General features: G+C 52.6%; 1 protein-coding gene across 1 annotated transcript in view; it reads right to left on the reverse strand.

The window, feature by feature from the left end:
• The window catches only part of DCLK3 (doublecortin like kinase 3), a 48,018-nt gene that overhangs the window by 20,658 nt on the left and 14,978 nt on the right, over window positions 1-12,382 (reverse strand). The window lies entirely within an intron of this gene.

Below are 12,382 nucleotides of genomic sequence, written 5' to 3' on the forward strand. Positions count from 1 at the left end.
CCATTAGCAGGGAACTGGATAGGAAGCCGAGCAGTCAGGACTCAAACCAGCACTCCAATGAGGGACGCTGCTGTCGTAGACAGAGGCTTAACCTGCTGCACCACAACACCACCAGATCACAGGGTCTTGAGATAGACCCTAAATTCTAATGCTGGAATGACCACTGACTATTCATGTGAACTTGGGCAAATTACTTGTGCTTCAGTTTTTTCATCTACAAAATGGAATAACGCCTTCCTCCCAGGGCTATTGTGAATGAAGTGATTACAGCTCACTGACCAGCACGCTTGCCATGCAGTAAGGCACGGTAATGGCCGGTTCCAACACTGTGTGCAGGATCCTGTGTCCGGCTTGTAGAACCTCACCCGTTAGTAATGCCATCACCCACTGAGGAAGAGGAAGTGAACCGCTCCCAGCTTCCCTGGCATCACAAGACCCGACACAGCAACCCCTCTAGGGGGCACCACTTCAGTGAGACCCTCTGGCTTCCCAGGTTAGCGTAAGAAGGGCAGAGTTCCAAGCTAGGTACTGAAACTTCCTTCCCAGGATTTTTTTCCTTCCCTCTCTCCTTCTTTAAAAAAAAAAAAATTTTTTTTCAAAGAAACCGAGGTCATATTAATGCCCAAAACTTAAATAATGACAATATCTTTGAATTAAGCAAGATTGTATCCAACTAGAACAAAGCAGTTGAAGCAAAAGTGGCTCCATTTTCACAATTTCTATCCAAGCCAGGAAAAGCAACTGGAACAGAGTCACAGAATGTGTAACGCATTAGACCATGGGGTGGGCTGAGAATCATGGAGGTTCCCCATCACAATCAGTGCGTCACGCCCTACGTAGGGGTCTGCGTCCTTCAAGAGCAGCTGGAAGTAATGATTTCTAAGCGTGTTTGAGTCAAGTGTAGCAGAACTTCCAGTTGCGCCAGGATGGGCAGCGTGGCCCAGCCTATCCCGACAGAGTTCTTTTCTGTTTTGAGTTCTAGCACACAGTCTGTTCCGAGGCGAGCGCCATCTCGACACGGGTGTCTGCCCAGATGACAAGGTGGTAGCTGGCGCTGCTCTTCCCACACACCACGCCTTCATGAGCCCCACAGCCACACTTTCGGTTAAACGACTTATTTACAGACATCTGTCAGCCCTTCTCTGCACGCAGCCTCTCTCCTCGCTCTGCCTCCGGTTTTGTCAGAGGTAGCCAGGAGAAAGAGAGAGGGAGACTGCATTTCCTGCGCGGGGGAACTGAGGCAGGATGACAAGGCAAGGGACTGTCAAATGCGTGTGTGCAAAGGGACCAGAGTTCTTGTTTGTTTTCCTTCTGATGCCCTACACAGACTAGGACCTGTGACAGACATTTGCAGGACTGAGTAAATGGATCCCGATTATCTTCTCAGAAGAGTCAGTGCAGAACAAAGAGAGGGATCTTAGCCTATATCCTACACTGCGGCTTTTCCAAGTAGAGGTGGGGGACAGGAAAACTCAGAAGAATCAACCACTGGCCGAGGTCAGAAGAGGGAAAATCCACCAGGAAAACTGAGAGTTAGCAAGAGGCAGCTGAAATGGAAGTCCCAGGAGAAGGATCACCAAAGGGCTCACAGCACAGACGGTGCACTTGGCATTGAACACTCGACGAGAAACCACCCAGCTGAGTAGACAAGGAACCCTCCTGTGGGGCTGGCCAGCTTATCCACATGGCCACTGGGGTCATCGCAGGTGAAAGCAAGCCCAGGGTGGAGAGGAAGATACTCGTAAAATGGAGCAATGAAGAGGCAGCCGTGATTCGGCAGTGCCAGTGCCAAAGGTGTACCGTCAGCAGGTGACAGAAGCCTCAACCGAGGAAGGAAAAATAGCCAAGAGAGGAAAAATCACAGCTCTGAGCAGCCCGGGGAGCTGGACTCTGGGCCCTGCCTTCGAAGTCCACAGCTCCTGGAAAAGAAGCATTCTCTGTTTTGGGGGAAGAAAAAGGAGAGGGATCCTCAGGGAGACCAGGAGGGCAGGGGCACTGGGAGACTGCAGGGGATGCGGGAGCACTTAGCAGAGGAGGGGCTCAGGAGAGCTGCAGAGAAAGGCCTGGGTTGGCTGTCAGGAAGGCACAAAGCAGCACTCACGGAACAGGACACACACTCAGCCAGCGAGTGCAACCTAGGGCTGCAAGGATGCAACTCACGATGAGACGCAGGGTCCAGGTGTGCCGGCGGATAACTGCGACAGCAACGCCGGAGCCGGAGAGGCAGGACAGGAGGACGTGCTCTCTGGGACGGCCATGCTCAGCCAGCTTCAGCAGACCCCACCTCAAAACTTTCCTGGAGAACAACCCGGAAACACCTCTCCCTGGACCAGGACGGGGCCCGGAACAGCTCAGCCTCCATCACACACCACCCCCAGGCAGGCTCTGTCCACCTCCCAGGCCGCCCACCGCGCCTTCAGGAGCTCCATGATGGGGGGCAGGGACTGGGAGGATTTTCTACTCTCCCTTCCAGAGCCTTCCTTCCATCTTTTAAACTTCTTGGCTTGTGGTGCAGCAAGTCAAGCTGACCCTTGCCACACCGGCATCCCAGCACTGGTTTGAGTCCCAGCTGCTCCCCTTCTGATCCAGCTCCCTGCCACTGTCCACTGTGCCTGGGAAAGCAGTGGGAGATGGCCCAAGCACTTGGGCCCCTGGCACCCATGGGGGAGACCAGGATGCATTCTGGGCTCCTGGCTTCAGCCTGGCCCAGCCCTGGCCATTGCAGCTATCTGGTGTGAATGGAAGATCTCTCTCTCTCTCTCTCTCTTTCCCCTCCACCCTTCTGCCTCTGCCTCTCTATAACTCTGCCTTTCAAATAAATAAATAAATCTAAAAAAATAAATAAAACAGACCAGTAGAAAATTACCAATAGTTCTACCAACTCTGACCTACAAAAGAGAACCCTCACACGGCTCAATCTGAATAGAATCTAGGGTGAGAATTCACTTTCTGTCCCTAGAATCCATAGCAAATAGCTCAGAAGCTGTAGAAGGTGTAGAAGGTAAAAACTGAGCAGCCTAATTCCCGGACCTCGGCCTCCAAGCTAGGAGCGTCCCAGGAAGTGACACACAAAAAGGTGCACTTGTAACATCCCACTGTTCTATTAACTGCCTACAGCAGCAATATTTGGTCTGGTAACATCGCTGCTTTTGCCTCATACCCTCCAAATACTAACAGAACTTCACACACACAGTACAATAAGCACTTCATTGGCTGAGCCACTCCTCTGCTCTGATTACCATCCCCAAGGGCCAAACCCAAACTCAGCTCCATACTCAAGACCCCCCATGACCCCAGGTCCCCACCACCCCCACACCCCCAGCCTCACCATCTTGGTCCAGGACCCACATCTACCTTCCGCTGAGCTCCCAGATTCACAGAGATGCCTCCTTTCTCTGAAGTCTTTTGCATTGAGTGAACCAAGAGTTGGCACGAACGCTTGAGCTGCAAGCCCAGCACCTGCCTGCGTGCAGAGCGCCTGGTCTCACCTGCTTGCTACTTCATCTTAGTGGTATAAATATTGTTCCTCCTAACTGCAAGGGCAGAGACCAAGACGTACGCACAGAGTGAGACTCGAGTCTTGGGGAACGCGTTCTCAACCCTGACACCAAACACAAACTCCCAGTCGGTCTCCCAGAGCTCAGTGCAAAAGAACTGAGTTCTACTGCGTGCGGCACCAGTGCACACCTCACAACAGACCTCCTACACAAATCAAGTAAACAGGTTACAAGAAAACACAATCAGACTCCATGTAACACAAGGAATTTTGCCAAGGCAGCATATGTAAAGAACAAGCAGTATAAGTGGTGGAGAAAAAATCTGAGACAGCTTCGCTTTGGAGTTGCACCAAGAACACTGAGCATGCAGTCAGAAGGTCTCCTCTGGGGGCCGGCTCTCGCAGGCTCTGATTAGCCCTGGGCACTTGGGAATGTTACATAACCCCTCTGAACCTCCGTTTCTCCACCTGCCACACAACATTAGTGCCTTACCCACGGCGGGCGTGCCCAGGGCACTCCAGCTGTGCCTCATTTGCCCCCCACTTCTGAAGAATATAGCTCTCAAAGTCTGGAGTTTCTCCCAAATCCAGCTACATCTCAAGGCCAAAGAGAATACAACTCTGGCTGTGTCGCTCGTATGGTGACTGGAAGAGAAAGCCAGGAGGGACGGCACCATAGAAAGAAATGGTCCAGCCTCCTGGGGAGATAAGCCATCGGCCCACTCAGGGACCCTGAGAAGCCTGCCTCTCACGTGAGCCGGTACACTCAGTAACTGCGCCCACGTGGTACACCATGGCACCATGGCTGCCCCGAGGGGCTGACTCCCTCTGCTGTTTGCTGCTACAGCTCAAACACTTCAGCATGACCACATTCCCCAAAGCCCAGCCCCACGCCTTCCCCCACTGCAGAAGTCACTGTGACCCAATTTCCTGTCTAATCACTTATAATTACTTATTTTTTTAATTTTTTATTTATTTATTTTTTTGACAGGCAGAGTGGACAGTGAGAGAGAGAGACAGAGAGAAAGGTCTTCCTTTGCCGTTGGGTCACCCTCCAATGGCTGCCGTGGCCGGCACGCTGCAACTGGCACACCGCGCTGACCCGATGGCAGGAGCCAGGTACTTATCCTGGTCTCCCATGGGGTGCAGGGCCCAAGCACTTGGGCCATCCTCCACTGCACTCCCAGGCCACAGCAGAGAGCTGGCCTGGAAGAGGGGCAACCGGGACAGAATCCGGCGCCCCGACCGGGACTAGAACCCGGTGTGCCGGCGCCGCTAGGCGGAGGATTAGCCTAGTGAGCCGCGGCGCCGGCCTATAATTACTTATTTAAGTCACAAAAGATCAAGGGGGAAAAATGAACACAAGATCTACATTTTTTTTTGCTTGTTTGTTAAAGATTTATTTATTTATTTGAAAGGCAGAGGTACAGAAAGAAGGAGAGACAGAGAGGTCTTCCATCCACTGGTTCACTTCCCAAATGGCTACATGGCCTGTGCCAAAGCCAGGAACCAGGAGCTTCTTCCAGGTCTCCCATGTAGGTGCAGGGGCCCAAACTCTTGGGCCATCCTCCACTGCTTTCCCAGACACATTAGCAGGGAGCTGGATCAGAAGTGGAGCAGCCAGGACTTGAACCAGTGCCTATATGGGATGCCGGTGCTTAAGGCCAAGGTTTTAACATGCTGTGCCACAGCAAGCACCGGCCCCCAAGATCTGTCTTTTACATTGCTTTTTTTTTTAATCACAAAGATCACCTCTTCCAAGTCCTTTTTTAATTATAATCCATGTGCCTAATTAAAATGCAAAGAAAGAGGCCGGTGCTGTGACGAAGTGGGTTAACACACTGGCCTGAAGCACTGGCATCCCATCTCGGCACTGGTTCTAGACCCAGCTGCTCCTCTTCCGATCCAGCTCTCTGCTATGGCCTGGGATAGCAGTAGTAGATGGCCCAAGTCCTTGGGCCCTGCACCAGTGTGGGAGACCCGGAGGAATCTCCTGGCTCCTGGCATCGGACCGGTGCAGCTCCAGCCGTTTTTGGCCATCTGGGGAGTGAACCAACAGATGGAAGACCTCTCTCTCTCTTCCTCCCTCTCTCTTTGCCTTTCCTCTCTCTGTGTAACTATGATTTTCAAATAATAAATAAAATAAATCTTAAAAAAAAAAAACAGAGAAAAATGATGTCTGTGAATGGTATTAACTTGGAATTCTTGCCTTGGTTTCCAAAAACTGCAGTAACATACATAAGTCATACACACGCCGTCTTCAAGCACTGATAAATCACAGGAACTAAAAGAAATGGAAATTGATCTTTTTTAAAACACCTGGTGAAATCCAATACAACAACAACAAAGAATGCCTGGAAAAGAAAACTCAACACATTGAAGAGTATGTGGTTCCTGGCAGGGAAGGCTTCCTCCGAACACCGGCCCATCACCAGCTGTGCACTTGCTGGTGCCTCCAGCAGATTAACCGTCGTGTCCTCAGCACGCAGCACTGAGAGACGTCGCTCCGATCCATCTGCGGGAGACGGAGGGACTGGCACCTTCCGTGGATTAATCATTCGTCCTGGGCATTTTCCAGGGGCTGTTTGGGGACAAACTCGTTTTGCTCATATGCAGAGAGGAGGCAGGAGAAACATTCGCAAGCTTCCATTTGATTACGCAAAACAACCCGAGGAGGGTTTTTAAATGAACAGAAAACTGGAAAGCAGCCTCTCGCTAAGACTCAATGTCGCCCAGTATTCTGTCACTGGGCAGTCTGGCCAGCACCTGCATGGATCCACGCTGGAGACATTAGGAAGGGTAAGGAAACAGCATGACACTGCCTTGCTACTTATCCGCCATCATCGCTGATGACACTCCAATCACTCCCCACTTTTGTCACCAACCTGACATGGACTGAGACATCATCAACACAGTAATCACCATGAAAGTGCTCCCGTTCTGGGTTGGCTTTTATCTGCCGACCTGCTCATACCAAGTTCTCTCCTGGCACAGAGCCCCGTGTAGTCTCCGTCCTGTTCTACACTGCCTGGGAGATGCCTGTGTTATGGAAAGAATGTACTGCCCCAGTCTCTCTGTAGTCATCATGAGTTTTATGTACTGCTTGGATTGTTTACAAGATTATGTTTTAAATATTTATTATTTACTTATTTGAAAGGCAGAGTTACAGAGAGAAAGAGGGAGAGACAGAGAAAGAGATCTTCCCTCTGCTGGTTCACTCCCCAAATGGCTGCAATGGCCAGGAGTCTAAAACTCCATCCTGGTCTCCCACATGGGTGCAGGGACCCAAGTACTCGGGCCATCTTCTGCTGCTTCCTCAGGCAGATTAACAGGGAGCTGGATCCAAAGTGGAGCAACCAGGACTTGAACCGGTGCCCATACAGGATTCCAGCACTGCAGGAGACAGCTTAACCTGCTACACCACAACGCTGGCCCCTACAAGAATATTTTTAAGTGAACATTCCTCTCCTTAATTTAAACACTCATCCTTGTTCCCTTCAGTAGTTCTCCTAGTCACCCTGGTCTGGGCCCACATACGCACCCATGTTATCATCTCACCACCTCTGCTGGCTGTGTGGTGTTGAAAACACCCTCGTGCCCCATGCACAAGCATTCTCCCGTCTTCCCAGGGGCCCCAGGACACTGAGTCACACCCTACAGAGAATCAGGGAATGAACTGTCGCCTGCCGTCACCAACCTGCTAAAGTGGCTTAACCAGCTGCTCCCTTTTCCAATTTACCGTATTCTGTAATTCTACGTAATGGGGCTTCTCAAATGTCAACATGTGTACAAATCTCCTGGGAACCTTGGAAAAGGGCGGTGCATCTGGGATATGGCCCAAGAGCCTGCTGCTGGCAGTCCCTGGAACACACTTTGAGGAGCAAGCCACAGAATGAAATTCCTGAGTATTTCCTAGGAGTTCTGGTCATCTGTAAGTGACTGAGTAACTTATGTTATCAAAACATGGCATCCCTACCACAATGAAACGAAAACCCCAGCCACGGTTCCCTTGCCAACGAGTTTTCTTTGCAGTACAACAGAAATGACACAGAGAAGGATCTAGAATTTGGACTACCATTGGTGAGAGAAAATCTTTTTCCTGTATTCTCTCAGGTGCACTGATTGGAAAGCTGCAAAATAAACTGACAATAAACAGACTGACAAGGAGAAAAGGTTTACTTCATATGCACATGGGAGCTTTTAATAAAGAGAAAACCTGAAAAGGTAGTAAGACTAGGGAAATCTATACCACTTTAACAAAGGGTGATAAATCTCCAGTGACAAAGGAAAAGGGTTTTTAGCTTCTGGGGGCACTAACAGGTAACTAGGCAGGGAGAAGCAGTAAAGTCTGTAGGCAGATCCCCCCGGTGCCGCCTCTGGGCTGATGACAGCCTAGAGTCCTCGCCACAGTATTAAGAGCCTCCTGCCTGCCAGGTACAAGAGAAACGACAGGGACAACTTCGCGAAGAATAGCTTCTGTCCTACTTTCAGGAAATAAGAGGAGCCTATTCAGCATCTGTTGTTTCTTAATAACCGTCACCCAAAAGAGTCCTATGACGAAGTGGCCTAAGAAGAAATGGAATATCCCCTTCACCACCTGCAGTAGGCCACCAGCACCAATAGTACCTGGAAGCTTCTTAGAGATCGGAATTTTGAGGCCAACTCTGTGTCTTAATGGGTTAAGCTGCTGCCTGCAATGCCAGCATCCCATATGGATCCCTGCTGCTCCACTTCTGATCCAGCTCCCTGCTAAAGGTCCAGGAAAGCAGAGAAAGATGGCCCAAGTCCTTGGACCCCTGCACCCATATGGGAGACCCAGATGAAGCTCCTGGCTTCAAAATGACCAAGCCCTGGCCATTGTGGCAATTTGGGGAGTGAACCAGCAGATGGAAGATATCTCCATCTCTCTCTCTCTCCCTCTCTCTCTATATCTATCTACCTATTTCTCTCTCTCTCTCTCTCTCTCTCTATATATATATATATATATATATATATATAAAACTGTGTCTTCAAAATAAATTTAAAAACAAAAAAAAAACCAGAAATGCAGCACTGCAGGTCCCACCCCAGACCTGTGGAATTGGATTCTGCATCTCAGCGAGACCTCAGGTGGTGTGACACACTGGTCTGAGACGCACAGCTGTACGATATCGTTGCCTTTGCAAAGTGATTGGTGGACGCCAAGTACGCTATCACAACAGGAGAGATCTGAGGCCCCCGGCTAGCACCTGGCCACTTGCTGCATGCTGAAAGTGTGGCAGCAGGACCCAGGAAATCCAGACTGGGGTCCTGGGCCGTCTGCGGCCCAGGGATGGTTTATGTCTCCAAGATAACTTGCACTGGTGACCAAAAGGACAGGTAAGGGGCTGAGCAGAAGGAGAGAAAAGAGGAGGCGTCTGTACACAGGTGTCTCTGGACACCCAGGCCGACACAGCCTGGGGGGAAGGACACAAGAGGGGGGAGCGTGGCGTCTGCCCGGTGCTCCGATTCCAGAGTACTGGCAGAGCCCTTCTGGAGCTCGGGGTTAGCAGAGGTGCCGCAGGAGTTGCGCTGCAATCGCCAGTGGGAGCCTCTGGGCACCAGGCGGGTGTGGCAGGAAAAGGCACCGTCTGCCCCAGCTCACTGCCTGCCCACCCGCAGGCAGCCTCAGTCAGAGGAGGGCAGGGAGGGGTCTCAGGGAGACAGCACAGGGAGGGCACAGAAATGCATAACAAGTGGTGGCAGAGCAGTACTGAGCACAGGCGACCTGAGGGTACTGGCAGAGGCCTGGGGGGAGGCGGCTGGCACTCGTCAGCTGGGCATCCATATGAAGCCAGACTCCCTTGCTCCCAGGGCTGGGGACCTCCGATGTGCCTGCACTTGGAACAATACCCTCTCTCTCCCCGATCCTAGGCTCTTCCTCCCCACAGCTGCCTGCTCCCTGAAGCTCCCCTTCCCCGACAGGGTCCCCTTCCCCGGTGGCTCTCTGTGCCAGCGTTCGGGGGGCCTCTCCAGATGCTGCCCACCCTGGCCCCCACGCGTCCATCCCTGAGCCATCCGGTGCAGGTGCACTGTGACCACAGCTCTCCCTGGGGACAGCTGCTCTTTCAGTCTCACTCCAGGCTCCGTGTTTCCTCCCAGCTCACCCAGGGCTGCATCACACACTCAGTAAAATTCCGAGAGGGCACGGCTCCCAGGCCCGGCTGTCATTCCCTGCAACCTGGATTACCCAGCCGAGCTGTCAGCTACGGCAACCTCACTGTGGGCTGAGCTGTGCTCTCCTGGGTGCTGCTGGGGTGTTGGGGGGGGGGGTATGAAAGCTCGGCCCTCCTGGGGACCACGTCCCCTGCAGGTAACTAGACAGGTGCCCGACTTCCAGCTGCCTTTTCTGTCTGCTACACCCGCCAGGGGCCTTCATCAGCCCGCTCGTCTCCAGTGAGCCGTGTCATAAACCACCTGGGCGGGACAGCAGCGACCACGCACAGAACAAATGCTTTCCTCTTCCCTCTTCCCCGGGGAGACCGGGCACAGCTGCCTCATTTTCCTACCTTGAGGAAGGGAGACTCCTTGCACGCAGACACCTGGGACGTCTGAGCCAGCTCTCGGGGCCTGGGCCCAAAGACTGCCTCGTCATCCCGCAGACGCGCACCGGAGAGACGGGAGAAACCCCCTCACTGTACAGGATGGTGGAGGCAAACAGCCTGCAGACCCTTTGACAAGTGGTTCCCTAAGGACTTGGACTTCTTGATAAGGCAACCTCCAAATACGACACATAACTAAGTTAGAAGCAAGTAAAATAAGACGAAATGATGTCACCCACTTCTCTCCTATCTGCCAGATGTTACATTTGGAAAACACGGCTGTGAGTAGGGACTAATCATAAGAAAATGTAATGAATAGCTTTATGCCAATAAATAAGACAAGTGAAATGGATGAAATCCAAAAAGCCACATCTGACCATCAAAGTTCACACGTGAAGACAACCTAAGTAGCTCCACCGTGCTGCTTATCTGAGCTTCAGGTACATCGGACTGAGGGAGAACATTCCAGAAACAGTCAACTCCTGGTCACCTACATGATCTGCTGGATTTGCAGGTAAAAAATGCTCGCCAGTTGCTTCTGCCGAAATACAAATCCTTGGTAAACAAAAGGAATGCCGTGGCCTATCAACAGACACCAAGGCCGTGCGAACCTTTGCCAGTGAGGACTGACAAGACAGCATCTCCAACTGCCAGACGCGACAGCACACCAGAGAAAGAAGGCCATTAGCCCAGGCCACACAGCTGGTTAGCGAGCCCTGAAGCCATCCGCCCACAGGCCCCGAGCCTTGGAACACTGGGTCTGACAGGCTTGGGACTGTCATTTACAGCCAGGAAAAAATGCGAAACCCGTGGGGTCATTTGGAGGAAACAGAGCAGGACCGAGAGCCATCAGCCTATGCAGAACAGTCGCTGGCTCTGCCCTAGTTGTTAAACCAGCATTGCAGACAGACACAGTCACCCTGTGTTCCCACAGCAGGCAGCCGACGGACAAGCTTCTCCCCAAGTCCTGGGAGACAGGGTGAGCTACAGAAGCAACTCCCCAATGCGCATTAAGATTCCGAACAGAGGCCGGCGCCATGGCTCACTAGGCTAATCCTCCGCCTGCAGCGCCGGCACACCTGGTCCTAGTCCCGGTCAGGGCGCCAGATTCTGTCCCGGTTGCCCCTCTTCCAGGCCAGCTCTCTGCTGTGGCCAGGGAGTGCAGTGGAGGATGGCCCAAGTGCTTGGGCCCTGCACCCCATGGGAGACCAGGAGAAGCACCTGGCTCCTGCCTTCAGATCAGCGCGGTGTGCTGGCCACAGCGGCCATTGGGGGATGAACCAACGGCAAAGGAAGACCTTTCTCTCTGTCTCTCTCTCTCACTGTCCACTCTGCCTGTCCAAATAAATAAATAAATAAATAAAAGATTCCGAACACAGAAGAGTGACATGGGATAAAGCAGATTAAGGTGCAAGCTTTTCTTCCATGGGTTTGGTTTTCCTCTAACTTAACAGGCGGGAAGGGGTGAGGGAAGGGGTGGCCACTTGGCGTGGCAGGGAAGACGCCACTTGGGATGCCCGCGTCCCCTATCAGAGGGCCTGGTTCCTGTCCTGACTCCAGCCCCTGCCAGTGTACACTCTGGAGAGACAGTACACGTGGCTCAAGTAGCTGCCTCCCTGACACCCACACGGGAGACCCAGACTGAGCCCCGGGCTACTGACTTCAACCTGGCCCAGCACTGGCTGCGGTAGGCATTTGAGGAGTGAACGAATGGATGGAAGATTGACCTCTCTCTCTCTCTCTCTCTCTCCCTCTGCTTTTCAAATAAAATGAAAATGAAAAGTTAACAGTAGAGGCCGGCGCCGCAGCTCACGAGGCTAATCCTCCGCCTGCAGCACTGGTCAGGGCGCCGGATTCTGTCCTGGTTGCCCCTCTTCCAGGCCAGCTCTCTGCTGTGGCCCGGGAAGGCAGTGGAGGATGGCCCAAGTACTTGGGCCCTGCACCCCATGGGAGACCAGGATAAGTACCTGGCTCCTGGCTTCGGATCAGCGCAGCGCACCGGCCGTGGCGGCCATTGGAGGGTGAACCAACGGCAAAGGAAGACCTTTCTCTCTGTCTCTCTCTCTCACTGTCCACTCTGCCTGTCCAAAAATAAAAAAAAAAAAAGTTAACAGTAGAGAAGGCCTGGTGCCAACACCCTGAGCGTAGCAGGCATCTGTCGGACTCCAGAAAGCTCCAGCAGCGGTGCCACAGCCACCCCAAGTCCCAGAGCCAAGAGGGGCTTCCCCCATGTCTCTGCTGGTGACAGATCCTGCGCGGCCACCACCAACCCAGTCTCCTGCCAGCCGCAAGGAGTGCAGCAAGGTGACAGGCAGAGGGTCCCAGG

Source organism: Oryctolagus cuniculus, chromosome 4, assembly GCF_964237555.1.
Source record: "Oryctolagus cuniculus chromosome 4, mOryCun1.1, whole genome shotgun sequence".
Lineage (NCBI taxonomy): Eukaryota > Metazoa > Chordata > Mammalia > Lagomorpha > Leporidae > Oryctolagus > Oryctolagus cuniculus.